The sequence below is a fragment of the Heloderma suspectum genome, chromosome 4, assembly GCF_057233095.1.
Source record: "Heloderma suspectum isolate Gila_16-S chromosome 4, 16-S_ref, whole genome shotgun sequence".
In the NCBI taxonomy this organism is placed as follows: domain Eukaryota; kingdom Metazoa; phylum Chordata; class Lepidosauria; order Squamata; family Helodermatidae; genus Heloderma; species Heloderma suspectum.
The window spans coordinates 171914988-171935788 of record NC_139461.1 but is presented as its reverse complement, the minus strand read 5'-3'; positions in this window follow the sequence as shown (position 1 = coordinate 171935788).

Genomic DNA, 20801 nt, shown 5'->3' with positions numbered 1-20801 from the left:
CCTCCCAAGCAAGGCAAGCGGGCCGGGAGGAGCAGCCCGGAGAGGGCGGGGACAGCACGCCAACGTGGGCGCTCAGGCCACGCCCCCGTTGGGCTGGGGTCCTAACGCGAAAGCTGTGCTCTTCCTTGCTCCGCGGCAGCGGGCGTTTGGGAGCGGCCCGCAGGGCGTCTGTGGCCGAGCTGACGTCAAGAGCCCCCAGAACCTTCCCAGTGCTATTTCGCAGAGGGAGGGCCCTCTTGCGCCTTGTAGCGAATTCAGTCTAGAATAACAAAATCATGATGGCATGAGCTTTTGAGGACCCCGTCCATCTCATGCGGAGTCTCGCTCCAGATACAAAAATAGTAAGGTATGCATAATTTGTGCACTATGTATGCGTGCCCGCGCAGAGAGAAAGGTTGGTGTAAAGCGGCACAACAAAACAAGGAAGTTCTGGAATCAGAATAGTAGGGTTGGAAGTGCCCTACAAGGCCATCTAGTCCAACCCGCTGCTCAATGCAGGAATCCAAGTCAGAGCATCCCTGACAGATGGCTGTCCAGCCTCCTCTTGAATGCCTCCAGTGTGGGAGAGCCCACCACCTCCCTAGGTCATTGGTTCCATTGTCGTATTGCTCTGGATCCACTGTGGATGTAGTCAGGCTTCAAATAAAATATGTAGGAAAGATTTAACAGCAGACCCACTGATGAGGGCGGAAGCCAAAACATTTAGGTTAAATATATTTTTTGAATACTCGTAAGTCTTTCTGTCTTTCTTGTGTATATATTACAGACACAGAGAGGTTGTGTATTACACACACACACACACACACACACACACAGGTTTCATACTATTAATTGTCTCACACAGTTTTTTAAAATGGATGTCATCAGATACACATAACATTAACTTTTTCCCAGCCAGCTCTCCCATAGTGGGTTTAGATATCCACCTGGGCACCTTCAGCATAGCAAGCCACTCTCCCACCCTTGGATGTATTAGAAAGAAATGGCCAGTGTGCCCATTCCTTAGGCCAGTTGGGAAAAGATGCATGCAGCACACTTCTATGAACAGAGTTCCACTGCGTTCGCTGGGGTTTGCTGCTCAGTGTGCAGACTTTAGCCTTAAAATAGTGCACATAGCACACTATCCTGATTTCTTCCTGTAGCATCATGGGGACATGCGATGTGTACGTTCTAGGTGGGGAACTGGAAAAGGAAACAGGAGGAGTGGTCGGTGAGCCAGACAGATCATGCTGATGTGGTTGCTAGATTGGGGAAATACCAACCTAGTCACAGTCAATTTATTTGTACGCTGCATTTCCCACAAACACTTTATACTCAAAGCAATTCATGGGACAGACAATTTAAATACAATAACCATAATTATCATGTGCCACAATTTAACATTAACTCCATTACAGTTCATTTAAAACAGATCAAAAGTTTAAATGAGCATAAGACACACCAGTAGATCAATTAACAATATTCAGTACCAATAACATCAATATTAAGCAATTCATTAGACCATATTAAGAGAAAAATTAACAATAAGACACATCAAACTCACAAGAAAAAAGGGAAAGATAAAATAAAGTAACAGCCAGGCACTTCAGACAGCCCACCCTCAGGCAGCAGAAAAGGTCCCATGTCCCAAGTCAAGAAAGGGCTGTCCCCAGGCAGCAGAGCACCAAGAGAGGCAAGATGGAAAAAGCCCCTCCCCAGAGCAGATGTCCCCATTAAAGGGTGCAGTGTTGAAGGCAGCACAGTCACCTTCACATCCAGCAAAAGCAGTGCCAAGGCTAATGGTGTGAATCCCTAATGACACTACACAAGCTCAAAAGGCCAGAAAGCCCACTCACAGTTCAGGGCTTGGAGCGGACAAGACAGGTGAACACAATCAGGCCATGGCATCCCTCTCTCTCCTCATCATTCCTTCTGGCAGCAGCTCCCTTAGGAAGACTCACCATGGCGGCGGGGTGTGGGGAGAGGACGACAGCAAGGCAGGCTGAAACAACCAGCTCCTGATGGCAAGCACAGAGTCTCCCTCCCTCCAATGGCCATGCTGACTGGGGATGATGGAAGTTGTTGCTCTCCAGATGTGCTGGACTACAAGTTGGGGAATATAGATCTGGTAAGTGCAGAATTATCATCATCATCATCATTTCTATACTACCCTATACCCGAAGTTCTCTGGGTGGTTCACAACAAGGCGGGGCAGGGGGAATACATTTTCATCACTTGGAAGGAATGACTTTCCTCTTGCCTTCCATTTGTAGATGATATTGAGACAAAGGGACACTCCAAAGGTGATGAATAAAGCAGGCTGATTAAATATTTCATCATCAGGAACAACAATATAAGAATAATATTTGTATATGTTGAATGTCCAAAGCAGTTTTCATAGATTATCTCAGTAACCCTTAAAACAGCACTGTAAAGTAGGCCAGAATTATCATCCACACATTGTGGGTGTCTGCGGCTGCAGCGGGGGGAGAGGGGGATGAGACAGAGAAATAGTGACTCAGCTATGGGCACTCAGCAAGATCATGTCTGACTTGAGACTAGGAGCTTCTGGGTTCCCAGCTGTCATGCACGACCCAGCCAGGATGACTCACTGGATTCAGAGACTGCAGAGTCCAATAACCCTGTGCATCATTCTGACACTGATCCCCCCTGGCACCTCCAGGGAAGCTACACCAGGTCCTCCAGTACTGAACCCCTGAAGACCATATATCCCCTGGAGAGCCTGAGAAGGAGGCCGAGCACCTGCCCAGCCCTAGAGCACACCAGTGTCAGAAAGTGGAGGTGCAGGCCACCGCGCAGAGGGAAAGCACGTGCCTCAAGAACCACAGCAACCAGGCTCCTCAAGAGTAAAGGCCTCCCTATGAGCAAGGCCCTCCACAAAAGCAGGATGTTTGCTAGAGGGCCTGTGATGAACTGCCGCTGAGCCCTGGGTGGGACTCTGGAAGTTCCAGCATTGAAGTCTACCATTTAGACCTATGAGCTGCTGGAAACAACACCTTATGTCAGCTTCTAGTGCCTTGAATCCTTATAGAATCATAGAATAGTAGGGTTGGAAGGGGCCTGTAGACCATCAAGTCCACCCCCCTGCTCAACACAGGAATCCAAGTCAGAGCATCCCTGACAGATGGCTGTCCAGCCTCATCTTGAATGCCTCCAGTGTGGGAGAGCCCACTACCTCCCTAGGTCATTGGTTCCATTGTCATATTGCTCCAACAGTCAGGAGGTTTTCCCTGATGTTCAGCCAGAATCTGGCTTCCGTTAACTTGAGCCCATTATTCTATGTTCTGCACTCTGGAATGATCGAGAAGAGATCCTGGCCTTCGTCTTTGTGACAGCCTTTCAAGTACTTGAACAGTGCTATCATATCTCCCCTCAGTCTTCTCAAGGCTAAAGATGCCCAGTTCTTTCAGTCTCTCCTCATAGTGCTTTGTTTCCAGTTCCCTGATCATCCTCATTGCCCTCCTCTGAACCCCTTCCAGTTCGCTTGTATCCTCTTAAAGTGTGGTGCCCGGAACTGGACACAGTACTCCAGATGAGGCCTAACCAGTAGAGGGGAACTAGTACTTCATGTGATTTGGAAGCTATGCTTCTATTAATACAGCCCAAAATAGCATTTGCCTTTTTTTGCAGCCACATCACATTGTCGGCTCATATTCAGCTTGTGATCGACAACAATTCCAAGATCCTTCTTGCTTGTAGTGTTGTTGAGCCACGTATCCCCCATCTTGTAACTGTGCATTTGGTTTTTTTCCTAGGTGCAGAACTTGGCATTTATCCCTGTTAAATTTCATTGTGTTGTTTTCAGCCCAGTGCTCCAGCCAATCAAGATCACTTTGAAAGTTGTTTCTGTCTTCCAGGGCATTAGCTATCCCACCCAGTTTTGTGTCATCTGCAAATTTGATAAGCATTCCCTGCACTTCCTCATTCAAGTTATTAATAAAAATATTGATGTGCACTGGGCCCAGGACTGAGCCCGGTGGTACCCCTCTTGTTACCTGTCACCGGTTTGTTTCTCTGACCTTGCTCTGTGACTGAACGTTTGTGCTACTGACCTTTGGACCCTGCTTGACTCTGCTTCTTGTACTGCATTTGCATCTGATCTGACTGCTCCCTCTTGTTTGGACCTCGGCTGCATCTCAGTCCTTTCTTCTGGAAACCATCCACTTGCCTGTTAATCCTGTGTCTTGACCACTGCTTATATCCTGACTACTCCCACCTTGAACTGACCCCATACTGAACTGCTACCTCTGTGCTTTTACCTCTGTAGTGACTTGCCATTGAATTTGCCCTTCAGTCACCTTAATGCTGAGTCTGACCTACCCTAAGTGGCACAGGGTCATACTTTAGTCCCTGGTCAACCAATCCTCTATTTAACTTACACCAGGTCTGTAGATATGCCACTGGAAGAGCCACCTGTAAATGCTCAGCATCCTGGAAGTGCTCAGCTGGGTTAAGGGGAGGGGGAAATACACCTGAAGAAAATACAAAAATGATGGGAAAGCAACATACATTCCACCGTATCCCTGGAAACATCACCACAGCCCACCAACTGGACTGTGCCTGCAGCACATGGAGGAAGCCAACAAACACACAATGAACCCACACATACCACCTGCATCACAATGATGCCAGAGTCCACTCCCTTCAGCAGCCATGGGGCAGGGGTTGGGAAGCAGGCAGTGGGAATTTGAGTACCACCAAGGGAAATTTATTTATTTATTAAATTTATTAATCGCCCATCTGGCTGGCCACCCAGGTCAACATGCTATTTCATGCCTACATTACAAAAATAACACACATGTTATGTCAGGGGCAAAAGGGAGGGAGTTCCTGCATCTCAAACCCCCACTGCAAACACCACACAGCACCTCCCTAACCACTAACCCACAGCAACAGACAGCAATCAGACCCATCATAAAACATCTGTCGTTTCTGCTCCCGCCCTGCCCCAGTGCCCAGTCATAGAGGCACCACCAGAAGCAGTGGGGAGGAAAGAGGAACTGTAGCTGGCCAGAACAGCTCATGTTTTACATGCAGGGGGTCCAGTTCAAAACCAGGGCACAACCCCACACTAGGAAAGAGGGAGGAGCACCCACCCACAAGCACCGCTTACCCAATCAGGAAGAACGCTGCAAGGACCAATAGCCTTCCCCCTGAATGAGCCAACCAGGGAACAGACAGAGGTGGGACCACTTCCCCTGAGACCCTCAAGCCCCCTGCCCACCCCCCTCAGGGTCCCTTCCTGAAGACAGATCCTGCTAGGTTGGGAGGAAGGGATCCCTCTCTTTCACCCCCTGCCAACAAAAAAATGTGGCAAAGTTAAAGCCTTTATTGTACAGCATCCAGGATGGAGTAGATCATGAAATAAAAAGACATTTCTGAGGTTGCCAGCCAGTCACTCCAGCAGTGCTCCTGTGCCTTGGATAGTGGCTCAACAGACAGCAAAGTAGCAGGTGCAGCGCCCCCTATGGCACCAGCTCCATCTTAGGAACAGCTTCACCTCTTGAATAACTGCCCATCATGGAGCTTGCAAGGGTAAAGGAGCCTGCCTGGAGAAAATAGGGTGGTAACCCTGCAGAGGAACAGCCAGGAGCATCCTTGTCCCTGCAACTGGTCATGGGATGGGCCTTCCTCAACAGCAGCATGGAACGGGGGATGAGGGGGGAGATGCTGTACCTCTGGGAGACCAGCCTGTGGAGAGCAGGAAAAGACACAGAGAAACAAGCAATAAGCAGCAGTTGGATTACATGGCCCCTGACCCTGCATGCACAGGTGTTTGTGAGGAGGAAACGGTGCTCCTGAGTACTCTTGTCTCCGCATCCCCCCTCCCAGAGGGGAGGCTGCAGTGACTGGGACCGTACTTCAGGGTTGTAAAGAGTTTTAGGCAGAGAAGTGTTAGCAATGTGCTCAGGTCCCCATGTGTGTTGTGAGGCCAATTGTTTTGTGCAAAGTACTCTTTCCTCTAAAGGCTTCTTCACATGGAGTTTTTATCCTGCTGTTGAGATTGGTGACTCACAGAAGGAAGTTTATGGGCCCTTTAGATGAAGTCCTCAACCTCCAGGGCGTCTCCCACACTAAATCACCTTTATTCCATTGTTTACAAGATCGAAGATAATGAGCTATCAAATTACAGCACTTGAGTTCCCTCCCTGAAAAGAGGAAACCCCACAATGAAAGGAGCTAGACCACAGCGCCGTCTAGCATCTGGCGCCATCTGGAAGCATATGGAAGACTCGGATAAGGGAGCGAAGGAGGGGGAAAGGGGAGCACATATAAAGGGAGTCCATTGTGATCCTGCCCCGTTTTAAATGTGGGATTTTAGGCTGGTTTAGAGATGTTCATAGTCTTCCCTCATGAGCTGTTCTTTCTGAGCTCAGCATGTACACAATATCAGTCCAGAGAGAGACACACACAACGCAACCCTTATAATCTGACTTGTGCTCTCCCTGTGTGGTGCTTATATACAGGCAGCAGTGTGCTGTGACTGGGTTTTCAGTTAAACCACATCCATGACATCCTATGCTCTGTCATGGCAATATGGCCAGGATGTTAATTTAAAATATACATCCAATTTAAGTCCATGGGAGGGAAATTCCTTACACCAGGTATGTGAAGTAAGGTTGTGTTGTCAATGGGGGCACAGACAAGGTCTGGGGGAGTATGGGACTTGGCATAAGTGTGCTCCCCCCCCCCCGCCACTCATATCTCAACCACATCTCTGTCCTATTTTGGCCACTTCACTGGCATATCTTTGCCACTAAAGTGTCCTGCCAGCCAATAAGGAGAGTTCCGCGAGGATATACATAATGCTAGTGGCATATTTCAAAGTCTGCTGGTGTAACGGGCCTTTTGCCAGATCCTACTGCTGCCCAGCTCTCAGGTTTGAGTATAAGATTGTGCCCTTAGCCTCAGTTAACTGAGCACAAAGCAGTAGTTCTTTTTCCTCTAATAGCTGCTTAATGTTGACGGGATTCTGTACAAATAAATATTAATTGCTGGAAAGAAGATAACTGCAAAGTATGTCTGACTACTGACATTCCTGTTTTACATATATTTATGTGATGCATGTATTTTATTATTATGATTTAAGCAGTTAGAGCACAATGCACTAGGAAGAACTTGAGCAGCCCTCATGCAAAGGAGAACTTCCCAGTGGATTGTGCCCTTAACATTTTCCACAGTCTGTTCATCCACCCAAGTAGAAACAGCCAAAATGCAAAGATGCCACCTTTCATTAGAAAGTCTCCCACACACAAGACTGTGGGAATTAAAAGAAGTCTTCAGTAGCACAAAAGGATAGATCAAATCATCTACATTATTTCTTCCTGCATTTAAATGATTCATTTATCTTTAAGAACAAACACTTTTTTCATATTGATACAGTTATCAAGGAGCACTATTGGCAGCAAAAGAAGAGAGATCAGTAGGAAGATTTTTCTCCAAAGCTGTGCAGGTAATTTAGAGCACAATCAGCGTATGCCAGCTTGGGGTGAGGGGGTCAGGATAGGGCGAAAGGCCCATCCTGCCCACATATCTTGAGATATATCTTTGTCAGTGGAGATATGCTGGTGTACCTTTGTGGATATGACGCTGCAGTTCCATGCCAGTGCTTCTGCACTGCGGGCACAATTCTGCTGATGGAGGCCCCAAAACAGGGCAGAGATATAGGCAGGACAGGGGAGGAGCAGACGTATGCCAAATACTATACTCCAGGGATGGAGAACATATGGCCCTCCAGATGTGATTGAACTACAATTCGCATCATCCCTCACCACTGGTTATGATGGCTAGGGTTGATGGGAGTTGCAGTCCAGCAACTTCTAGAGGGCTACACATTCCCATTCCTGCTATACTTCATTGGACTTCGATACTATCCCCATCACCAGTTCAATGTTGCACAAACTAGGGAAGTAAAGTAAGTTAAAAAATTGGCGATAAGCCACTGTCTACAACCTCCTCCTCCCACCCATGTCACCACAATGGAGCACAGGATCCAAACTAACTCTACACGCAATCACAGCACACCATGTAAACCCCTGACGTGCAGGAAATTAAAGCAAAAAAAAGTCAGAGGAGAGCAGGGAATGAACCTGTTCTGCAGTTTGGCTTCTAAGTCAGAATAGATGCAAGGGCTTTTATCTTGACAAAGAAGTCACCGCATACTGCCAGAGGTTCCAGTAGGCCATCTTGAGGACACAGATGGAGAAGGTCCCTAACCACCCGGAACAGCTTTGCTGGATGATGTTACATGCAAAGCTGTAGTGGCAAAGAAGTTGTCTCCCTTCACTGCCATCAGTACCGCTACCACAACTCTAAAATGGCCTTCCCCAGTCTCCAGATGTTTTGGGCTTCATCTCCCATCATCCCCAGCCAGCATGGCCAATGGTCAGGAATGTTGGGAGCTGTAGTCTAAAACATCTGGAGGGTCCAAGGCTGGGGAAGGCTGTCTGGAACAGTTTTGTTATTCATCTTCCCTACCCCCTTTGTTCTCCTTGACGGTTGAGTGTTTGTGCAAAGTGTCCCTTCAAAGCCCCTTTTGCCTGCAGCCTGGCCAGGCGGTGCAGCAGCAGGATCAATCGCTGCACACACACAATTCCACCAAAAGGGGGGAGTGAGCATATTGCCTCAGTCCTGGAGATCCCCTCCACCAGCGCCAAATTTCCGCTTGTGTGCTCTAAAGATATGCGGGGCAGTGGGGGGAGTCACCATGCCATATGTCTTGATATGTGATATTTGTGTTCCCTGGCTTCAGTTTCGATACATAAGAACATCAGAAGGGCCCTGCTGGATCAGACCAAGGGTCCATCTAGTCCAGCATTCTGTTCACACAGGGGCCAACCAGCTGCCCACGGGAAACGCACAACAAGAAATGAGTGCAACTGCACCCTCCCCCCCATGTTCCCCAGCAACTGGTGCACATGGGCATACTGCCTCTGATGCTGGAGGTAGCACATAACCATCAGGACTAGTAGCCTTTGATAGCCTTCTCCTCCAGGCTCTTGTAGTGTATTGAGATTGGCTGCCAGGTTAGTCTGAATCCTGTCTATTGATGTTACTAGGGCAGGAGATGGGCAGCAGCAGTTGTCTGGGGCTCTCCATTGATTCCAATGGGATTGTTTTAAACTTATGCCATGTCTGTCGCAGGCATAATGTTACACCATTGTGGGGAGCATGACCAACTCCTGGGGCATCTCTACACCAGCCTAAAATCCTGCATTTAAAACGGGGCTTTCTGCTTCTGTTTGCAGGACCACAACGACTCCCTTTTTCATGTGCTTCCTTTTCCATTTTAAATGCAGGATCACAACGGGCTCCTCCACATGGAGCTTTTATCCTGTGATTGAGATTGTTCCTTCACAGAAGTTTGCGTGCTCTTTACATGACGTCATGACCCTCCAGGGCGCCTCCTGAACTAAATGCCCTTTGTTCCATTTTTAAATAGATCTCAGATAATGAGCTATCAAATTACCCCATTGTGTTCTGCTTCAGGGAGTCATTGGGCATCTCTTCCAGCCTAAAATCCTGCATTTAAAACGGGGCTTTCTGCTTCCATTTGCAGGATCACAATGACTCCCTTTTTCACGTGCTTCCTCTTCCCCCTCCTTCTCCCTGTATCTGAGTCTTTCATTATCTTTCATTGATCTCGCTCCTCTTCTTGCCGCTTTTACTCTTTTCACGGAGGAAACTGAAGCAGAACACAATGGGGTAATTTGATAGCTCATTATCTGTGATCTATTTAAAAATGGAACAAGGGGCATTTAGTGCAGGAGATGCCATGAGTGATCACAGCATCGTGTAAAGAGCCTGCAGACTTCCGTGAAGGAGCAATCTCAATCGCAGGATAAAAGCTCAGCGTGAAGAAAGCCCTGAACAAGTATGGGTTTCTAACAAACTTACTCTACTCCCTTAGGTCAAATCCCCCTTTCCACCGAAGGAGTCTATCAGGAGTCTATCTGACTGACACAACAGTTGTCTGGCTATGCCAGTGTATTTTTTTCCTTTCTGCCAGCACAGTTTTATGCCTGCTAACTCAAGGAAATTTGGTAGCAATTCTAACCAGATAGGATCATCCAGCTAAGTTGGGCTCTTTAACTCTGATTCAAAGTGCTAGTGGTTCCCCCCACCCCCCACCCATACTACAATATGGGTTTCTTCTCTACGTATCAATGACTCACTGTAGAATGATATACAAGCCATGTAACATGTCTGCACTTTTCCAATTTTAGAAGGCGTGCCAAGGCTTAATTATAATTATTAGCTGTAAAACCGTATTTTACAAGACAGTTGCTTATAAATTACAGACCTTATAGGCACACAATTGAATATAACTGAGCAATTTATATGTTATTGTAATAAATTTATATCACGGAGAGTTAGCTAGTTTTACAAAATATCACACAAGCAAGTAGTTTCCCCCTACCATATTTTCCTTATGTCGGTGCTCCCTTTCTCCATTTGGACCTAATTCTTCCATAAGCCAGATTGAACTTAGAACTGATTCCTGCATTCCGCCTTTATTCCCTTAATGCTCATCCCAGTCTCCTGCTCTACCAGTATGGAGGTTCTTTTTAACCAAGCATGCCCACTCAGCTGCCTGCTAAGAAGTATATGGACCTGTGTTTCTTGACAGTTGCTATAGCTTAGGGGCTAAGAGTGCACACTGAGATGTCCCCATTTCAACTCTCACTTTGGCCACAAACTCACTCAGGCTGTGAGTCTATGCACTTTTACTTGGGCATAAGCCCCACTGGACACAGTGAGACTTCTGAGTAAATATACTGAAGATCAGGTGGCTAGGGGCCTTAAGCAAGCCACAACTGTGTGCTGTGATTGAGTGGACAGTTAATCAGAATCCTGTGCTTCTTGGTGACTGTGTGAGGAGCAGGAGAAGAGGTGCGGAGTGGTAGTTTATGGTTCTCCAATAAGCAATGGGAGTGTTTTAATGTACACTACCTCTTCTGCAGGTATAATGTTATGTCAGTATAGGACAGGGGTGTACAACCATTTCAGCACCAAAGGCCACATCAGGTATCACTTGGGGAGCTGGAGGCCACACTTGCACGCGTGCGCACACACACACAGCTACGCAGCCTCCACACAGCTTTGGTTTGCTCCTTTACCACCAGGTAAAGCAGTGATCCTGGCAGCTTTGGGGTTGCTGGAGGAGGGAGGAGTTGCCCTCCTCCAAACCCCAGCACCCCCAATCGCTATTTTACTACCACCATTAGTGGCAGGAAGGCAGCTATCCTGGCTGCTTTAGGGTCACTGGGGTGGGAAGGAGGCGTCAGTGTCCTCCCTCCCCCAGCAACCCCAAGATCGTGATTGCTGCTTTCCTGCTGCCATTAGTGGCAGGACGGCAGTAAGCCTGGCACCAAATTGGCTGTGCATTTGGCAACCACAGCAGCATTGGGGAGTCATGGGGGCCACACAAAACCACTTGAGGGGACGTGGGTTGTGCACCCCTGCTGTAGTGCATGGGAGCAGGATCTGAGAAAGCGTACAGTTCAGAGTAAGTCCCACGCCTCCCCTGAGATGCCCCCAACACCCCCCGTTTTCACCAGCTGTTGTACTAGTAGCAGGGATACAGTTGTGCGCTTTTCCACTGATGTATTTCTAGTGACACATTTGCATAGAGTCCCCAGAGTTGGCATAGGACCAAGATCTGCTGTTCTTGGTCCTTGAACCAAATCCTAAGCATTCCAGGTGGAATGGTTGATGCATAAGCCTGTGCTGCCAATCTTTCACAAGTAGACCAGGAGCATTTTATGTGGATAGACCTTTGCCAAGATAATGTCAAGGAGAACAATTATGCCGGAGTTACAGTTGTGATCATCTCATGAAGGCTGTTCCAGTTTCTCTGCAGTGTGAACATTTTACATTTGTAGTACACTGTCAGATTTGGACCTTACAGCTCTTTACAGATCTACCTCAGGTCTTCAGGTGTTTCCTGAACAGACTGGTTGAGGAGGCTGTCTGAACATCAGGCAGGTGAAGATTCCAAAGATGGCACAGCTAGGGAGAAAGGATGAAGGTGAGAGATGGAGGAAGAAAATGATGTTTTGAAGAAGAGAACATAAACTTACAAGGCCTAGTGCTCACAAAGGTGATGGTAAATGTGTTTCTGGGCTGTATGATTTTACTCTTCAGATAAGAGTTCAGATGACAATGCTCCTCCAGTAATAATAATAATAACAACAACAACAACTCTATACATAGAAAACTAGCAAATTGGAAATATTAGTTTAGAATTCCTCTCTCTGATGTACATTTTCTAGGTAGGTAATACATTTTGTTGTTGTTCAGTCGTTCAGTCGTGTCCGACTCTTCGTGACCCCATGGACCATAGCACGCCAGGCCTTCCTGTCCTGCGCTCTCTCCCGGAGTGTGCTCAAGTTCATATTCATTGCTTCGGTGATACTATCTAGCCATCTCATCCTCTGCCGTCCCCTTCTCCTTTTGCCTTCAGTCTTTCCCAGCATCAGGGTCTTTTCCAGAGAGTTTTCTCTTCGCATTAGGTGGCCAAAATATTGGAGCTTCAGCTTCAGTATCTGTCCTTCCAATGAGCACTCAGGGTTGATTTCCTTTAGGATGGACTGATTTGACCTCCTTGCAGTCCAGGGGACTCGTAAGAGTCTTCTCCAGCACCACAGTTCGAAAGCAAGGTAATACATTTATCATCACTTCAATAATGTGATTGACACTGTCAGTATTTTCTGCATTTAATTTCCTTCTGACTTCACTGCTTAAATCCTCTCCTCTCCCACCATCATCTCTACTGTATATATACCTAAAACTCTCAATTATACTTCATGCATCTGATAAAGTGGATTATAGGCCACGAAAGCACAATCCTATGCATGTTTAGACAGAAAAAAGTCCTACAACTCCCAGCATTCCCCAGCTAGCAAGAGTCTTTGCTGTTTTTGCTGCTCTTAGGTCCTATTATCTATTTCATTATATCAAGGCAAGTATTCTAGTTCTGGTCCTACCGATCTCAAGGACAAAAGCATTGACTGGTGGCAGTAGAATGAAGTTCAACAAAACATATTTGCCATAAACATTTCATTAAATGTTGTCACAGATTCCATTCCTTCTGATTTCTGAGCAAACAACCTCCTTGTTTCTGGATTTACGCAGCAGCAACAGCAACAGCAGATTAGCTTGTGCTAGGCTAGTTCATGATGTTATCTGTTTATTATGTTTGTAGAAAACATTTTAATGAATGACGATTAAGTGCCCTTCAACAGAAACTTTGGAATCAGTAGTTCAAGAAGTACTGACCTTAGAGAGAACTGAAATCTTATCACCACTTGATATGCATTTCCTGGGCAAGTTGTGTTTTAATATATTACGTTTTGCAAATAGAAACCTGGACCAGGATAACCCACAGTCATAATCCCACTGAAGTTAAAATTAAGTTACATGGATCAAATTTAGGGTGCAATCCTAAGCAAGTTTAGACAGAGAAAAGGCCTACAACTCCCAACATTCCCCAGCCAGCTTTGCTGGCTGGGGAATGCTGGGAGTTGTAGGCCTTTTCTCTGTCTAAACTTGCTTAGGATTGCGCCCTTAGCCATTAAATTTAGACTGGCGATCAGAAGAAGGTTTATAACTAATAAGAAACGTGAAAATCTGGAAGTTCGTATAATAGTTATACAAGAAAATAAAGTTAAATGTAAAGTCAAAGATTTAAGGAAGCGTTGCACAGGATCAATGAGATAAGGGAATTAGAAAGACAGTGCTGGGCCTTCCTCAGTTCTTGTTCAGATATGCCTGTTGCTGGAAAAAATGACCCTCCCCCTAGGCTTGGGAAACTAGCCCCCAGTGTAGCTTCTCATACCAAGTAGCTTCTCGTACCAAAGCCTCTGTTGCCATTCACACTGGGATGGAGAGAGTTAAAGAGCCCTTTGCTGATGTCACAGCTGATGTGCTACTAACACAGTGGGCAAAACCAACAGTTGCTGTCTTTTCATCCCTTCACCATCTCAAAGCTCATCTCTTGGGTTTTGTTTTTTAAGTCACTAATTGGGTCAAGGCTCAAGCATGCATGCCACTATTTTCCAACCCAGCAGAGGCACGAGATGAAAGACAACAAGATCAAGTTCCTACCCACCTTTTCCTGGAAGCAAGTCCCACTGATTTCAGTGGTTTTTGCTTCCAAATATGCTTAGCATTTCAGCACCTCTTTGTCTTCGCTTGCAGGAATCACCCCTTACAAAGGCTGTTGCCTTCTCAGCATCCCTCACAAGTCTGGTCCAAGATGGTCTCCTTTTCTAATAGTGTCACTGGCTCTGGTCATTCATCATATGTGCTTTTACATTTTCTTTCCGTTTACATCTCTGCCATGCACCCAACATGCTTGCATTAGTTCCCTAAGCTAGGAATTAAGACAGCGAAGATGCTTTCTGACACTTATATGCCGCCTAGCGAGGCTTCTGGTGTACTTTAAAGATCCTTTTCCTTTTAAGATTGACATGAAGGGGGCCTCTCTTATAAGACTGATTCCTCACACACATTCCTATTATCCTTCCCCTACTCCTTAGTAAATTATTTTCATTGTACCATCCCCCAACAAATACACCATTTGCATTTTAAAATTTACACAGAGAACTGCTAAAAATCAGCTTCCTGCTACCACGGAGTCTTGCACCTGTTTTGTCATATGCATGTAGAACCCTTTATAAATAGAATAGGTCTTTAAAGTAATTACACTTTTTAGAGTTCTCACATTCCTGGAAAAAGAAGAAACAGTTTTTGAAGAAGCTGGGCAAAAAAGATTTAGAGGGCAAAAAAAAAAAGGAGAAACGCCTTCCTTCATTATATTAAAAAAAAGAGAGAGGTTATTTTCATACATGGAATATTGGTGTAGCTCTGTATATATATTTGTGACATTCAAATTACTGCTCTTCAGTTGATAGGACATGATCAATATGAAAGGATTGTGTCCTGACCAGAGGCATACCCATTAAAAAAAAAATAGTTGTCTTTTTTTAGAAGAGGAAAGGAAGAAAGGGAGGGAGGGAGGGAGGGAGAGAGAGAGAGCAGAAGAAGCAGGAAAAAGGAAGGAATGGTACATAAGAGTAGGTTCCATATTAATTTGGTACTAATGCGTTCCAGGTCTGGAGAGGTTGAAGAGAACTGGTATAAAGAATCTATTGTTATAATAGGCCAGCATTATCATCTTAATTTTAAAGTACTATGCAATTTTGTGGTGGTGGTGGTGATGGTGTTGACATGGATGAGATCAGGTAGGGATGCCATTTACCCTAATAAAAATTATCAGTTACCTATTTGCCTTGAGCAACCTTCCCCAACCTGGTGCCCTCCAAATGTTTTGGACTACAACTCCCAGCATTCCTGATCATTGTTAACATTGGCTGGGGGTGATGGGAGTTAAAGTCCAAAACATCTGGAGAACACCAGATTGGGGAAATTGGTGGGGCCTCCAGTGACCAGATGCAAAGAAGAACAGGTTTCCTGCACCTTTAAATATTTGTGCAGAAGAGGAAAATGTACTAACTGCAGTTTCTTGTGCAATTATGTGGAAAGCTGCAACTACCAAAATTCTTGCTTTTATGCAACTATTAAAAGTACAGTAATCTTGTTCTCCTTTGCATCTGGTAACACTACATTTGTCTGAGTTAATGGAAAAGTAGCAACTCCTTAATGCACTGAAGCTGAGGTAGAAGAAAGAAAATGATGGGGCACAGAAAAATGGTTGTCTTGTGCGAGCTGGATACAGAACAGAGAATGTGCCAAGTACGACTTGAATTGGCCTCAGCTGGAGCACCAGTTCTCAGGTCTTGGGCAGCGGAAAATGGAGTTTCAGGGACCTGGAAGATAGCAGGGGGTGGCCAAGTCCTACAGCACCACGGAGAGCTCCCAGGCAAGCCACGCATTTCTTCCACCTGCATCTCTGAGCAGTTAAATCAGGGTTTGGTAATTTGTGGCCCTTCAGATGTTGCTGAACTGCAACTCCCATGAGCCTTGCAACTCCCAACAACATCTGGAGGGCCACCAGTTGCCCATCCTTGACTTAAATAAGTGGCAAAGCAGTCCTTCTGGGTGTCTAATCCCCATCCCCCCTTAGCAAGCAGGAAATTAAAGACGCAGAAAGTACGATGGCTTGGACCCTTGTACTCTGGCACTGCGGGATACCTTCCATGTATATCCTCTCTGCCTTCCCCAAGGAAAGCTTTCAGGAGAGTGAAGGGCCTCAGGTAGGAGTTGAGGTGGAGGCATGCAGATTCTAGTTCCTCGCTGGAGGAATGTGAGGGCCTTGCCTCCTGGACAGAGTCAGGTGTTCTCTCCCTGTGGATGGCCTGCAGGAAGCTTTTTGTTGGACTCAGCCACAGGCCAACTTGTGGGATTCCCAATACAGACAGACTTCTGCTTACCCACCATGGCAGAGGTCTCCTTTGCTGCAAAATCCTGTCAGTAGGAAGGTGGGGCTCTATAACAGCCTTCTCCAACCTGACACCCTCCAGCTGTGTTGGACTACAACTCCCATGATCCCAAGCCAGCGTGACTAATGTCTGGGAATTATGGGAGTTGTAGTTCAACATGGCTGAAAGGCACCAGCTCTCTAAACTACTTTACTGCTGCTGTCCATTTTATCTTCACTGCTACTAAGCATTTGAGTGGCTTTGATGCAGAAATGATTCCAAAAGACCAGATCCTGAGGGATTTCATCCAGATACTTGCTGTTCCATCTGAAAGAGAACAAAAGACAGTGAGACCAAAGCTGAAGCTGCTCAAAGGGAAAAAGGTACAACTGAACAATTATGCACTATGATGCCAGCCCGAAGCCGTGTGCACGCGGCCACCCATGTTGCTCCTGATCTTGCCAGGAAAGACTTTGTGTTTTTCTGGGGAAAGTGACAGAGGGATCAGAGAAAGAAAAGAAGCGACAACGCTTTTCCATGTGTCCGCCCTCAGAGCAATTTTACATGCTGAGACAATTGTTGCTTGGCTTAAAGTGCGGAATGGGAGTTCCAGAGACAGAAAAGATCTGAAGGGAACATGGTGAAATAAAGGTGGTGAGGATGGCTTTTAAAAAGCAGGTAATCCAAGCCAGGAATTACAAGAGGATTGAGTGAGTTGTACCACCAAGGAACTGCCTAGCCCACAAATAAAAAAGAGAAGAATAGCTTTAGACTTCTAGCCACATAGGCAATGTCAGCTGTTGCATGTTTGAAATATTATCAGCTGCAGTGCCTCAGCCATACCCTATATCCATTGCATCCAGGAGACAAGGAACAGGGAGAGAAGGGGTTGGACTCGATGGTCTTATAGGCCCCTTCCAACCCTACTATTCTATGAACCCAAAGCATGGCAATGGAACACCATTGTCTGTATTGTGAAGCTTCTAGAGGTGGGGAGAGGCAGGGGCTGCAAAAAGGGCCAGGGGCCGTATATGGTCCATGAACTGCAAGTTGCCCACCCCTGTTCTAGCCAAAGATTTGGCAAGGCATTTCAAGTCATCGTGTACCTTCCTCACATCTGCAGCCCCTTGTGCAGTTTTTCTGCTCTGCCTGTTTTTGGCTTTCTTCATCCAGAGCTTTTTTCCTGCGATTGAGATTGCTCCTTCACAGAAGTTTGCAGGCTCTTTACATGATGCCATGATCCTCCAAGGCGTCTCCTGCACTAAATACCCTTTGTTCTGTTTTTAAATAGATTGCAGATAACGAGCTATCAAATTACCCCTTTGTGTTCCGCTTCAGTTTCCTCGTGAAAAGAGGGAAAGCGGTAAGAAGAGGAGCGAGATCAATGAAAGAGGATGGAAGACTCAGATATGGGGAGAAGGAGGGGGAAGGGGAGGGGGGAAAAGAAGCAGATGAAAAAGGGAGTTGTTGTGATCCTGCATTTAAAACGGGAGCAGAAAGGATTTTAGGCTGGGGTAGAGATGCCCCTCATTCCACTTTTCCTTCACTCTCACATGGCTTCCTCTGGCCTTATCTTCCTCCCCACACTTCTGTAAACTGCTTTCCTCTCCAGCCCACATTTTCAAGTCTGCTACTTTTTCAGGCCCCTGTCTCCTCCTCTCCTGGGCTCCTGCTCCTTCTGCCTGCTTCCTGCCTGCCTGCCTGCCTGCCTGGCCCTTTTTTGGGTTCAAACCCAGCTCAGCCGATCTGAGCCAGAGATTATTTGGCCTGTCCCAGCTTTCTGTGACATTAGGGCAACTCAGCCAATCACTGCCAATGGCTTGATTCTACTATTGCCTCTTATGTCCCAGGGATCAGACCGCCTATGAGCAGCAGAAGCATAATAGAATGCCAAGGAAGGGAAAGACTGGGTGCAGAAAGCCCCTCAAAACTAATCCTGGAAGACACTGCTAGGAAAAGAACCCCAGGGACCGACACTGCTGGCGCCACCTCCACACCTTGTCACTCTGCCCTTCTCCCCTGATGACTCCATCTCTCCAACTCTTGGAGAAGCAGGAGACCCCTGAGCATTGCCAGAGCCAATCCCTGAAGAATCAAGCATGACCCCTCGAAGCACTGATACCTTCCCTGGAGTAGGCAGAGCTAGAAACCCTGACCAGCCTACAGCCTAGACCAGCCTTTCCCATCTGGGTGCCTTCCAGATGTTTTTGGCCACAACTCCCATCAGCCCCTGCCAGCATGGCCAATGGTCATGCATGCTGGGAGTTGTAGCCCAAAACATCTGGATGGAGCCGGGTTGGGGAAGCTAGCCTAGACCTTTGCACAAGCAAACTCCTAGGCCATGTTTCCACAACAACAGAAGGAGAAGCTAATGGAGAAGTACCAGATTTTTTTTTAAAGGAATTGGCATTGTTGTGAGCAGGGCTCCACGAGCAGATTCTCTGGACCAGTAAAAATTGTGGTGTAGTGGTGAGTGTTGGACTGGGAGCCGGGAGATCCAGGTTCTAGTCCTCACTCAGCCATGGAAGCTCACTGGGTGACCTTGGGCCAGTCACAGACTCTCAGCCCAACCTACCTCACAGGGTTGTTGTTGTGAGGATAAAATGGAGAGGAGGAGGAGGATAATGTAAGCTGCCTTGGGTTCCTTGCAAGAGGAAAAATGGCAGGATATAAATGCAAGCAAGCAAGCAAGCAAGCAAGCAATAAATAAATCTTCCTGGTGGGGTTGGGGATTGGAGTGAATGTCATCTGACTGGCAGGGGCTGCTAAGCCAATAAGAGAGGCTTCCCCCCTCTCTCCCCCCTTTCTCCTGAAAGTCCAGATGCACCTCCATTTCAGGAGTAAGCCTCATTGAGCACAATGGGAGTTACTTCTGAGTAGACACACATATGCTTATGCTGGGAAAGGGGAGGGGAGAACACAAAGATGGAAACCCGCCCCCATTTTAACCTGCAGGACCTCATTGACCACAATGGGAGTTACTTTTGAGGAGACACTAATGGATTTGTTCTGGGAAAGAGACGGAAACCAGCCCCCACTTTAATGCACAGAAGCTCTATAAGGAAGCTGTGAGGTAGTTACTTCCTAAGGCAATGAATCAGAGCCTCGAGATAGTGCTTAATCACACTTAAGGAATTGGGCTTTAAAATGTGCATGTCAATTGAGGGGCTTCTGTTGTTTCTGTGGGCGTTCAGAGAGCAAGCCTCATTCAGCACAATGGGAGGAAACACCCCTTGACTGGGGTCACGGTGAAAGGCACACTCCTGGGCAGGGCTGGCATACCCAAGCTAAATGTGGGGGTTGGAGCATACAACCACTATACCAGGCAGAACCCGACTTAAGGAAAAGAATTGGACTTCAAGCAGTCTCAGAAAATCTGTTTTTTCCCTGATAAGAACTTCTGGGGTGGCTGCTGGATGGCCATGACGTCAGGTATCCCTAACGACCTCAACACGCAGCCGGCTTGGAGTAAATTGCTGGTGGAAGCACCCTCCTAGTCTGCTGCTCTAGGGTGCCTGCATCCAGCCTGAATGTTGCCCAGCTCCATGAGGAATACTCAGCAGCCTCCCCTCCTTGCGGCCTGAACTCTTGTTCAGCTCTCCTGGTTCTCCCTGGAAACTCTGCCTGGAACAGGGCATTGCCTAGCCCACAAAATCAATAGCATGGCAGCATTTGGCCTCCAGCCACACACAAATACTAAAGGCTGCTTGTTACAGGCCAGGTCTCAGCCTCAGGCCACAAGGAGGTCAAGCCTCATAGGCTGTTGTTGGGAGTTAGCCTGCAGAGAGCTCCTGGCATTTTGTGTACTCGGGAATCAGAGCCACCTTTGGGTACAGAAGGGACCAGAGATATGCAAGGCTGGCCCCAGAATTTGGAGAACATTCACTTCCGCGTCTTGATCTGGGCATCTCCACCAGCCTGGCCCTGACACAGTCCATGTCTGTGCGTCTATCTATAGGATGCATTTTTTAGGCCTGTATAAAATTAAAAGATGACAAAGGCAAGGAACAAAACATCAGTTAAATACAAACATGCATACGGGAAAATGATGAAAGGCCACATTGCTACAGACCCCTCTCTAGGCAGACTGAGTAATCCAAGGCCTCAGAGATCCTCATGCATTTTAGCAGGACACAGTCGCAAGAACTTACTCTGTCTCTCATCTTGCCGCTGTGAAGATACCAGAGCTGATCTGCAGTGGGGTGACTCACGTTGACAAGCACGAGGCTCTTCAGCTAAGGTGCCCTCATCACAATGGCTCATCATTCCCTCATTACTCACATTCTCTCTCTCTCTCTCTCTCTCTCTCTCTCTCTCTCTCTCAGGTCACATGGGCATCACATCTGGAAGTGCAGCTGTGAAAAAAGTCGCTTGACAGAAGGAATTAGCTGGCAGGAGAAACAGGGATTTTGCTGT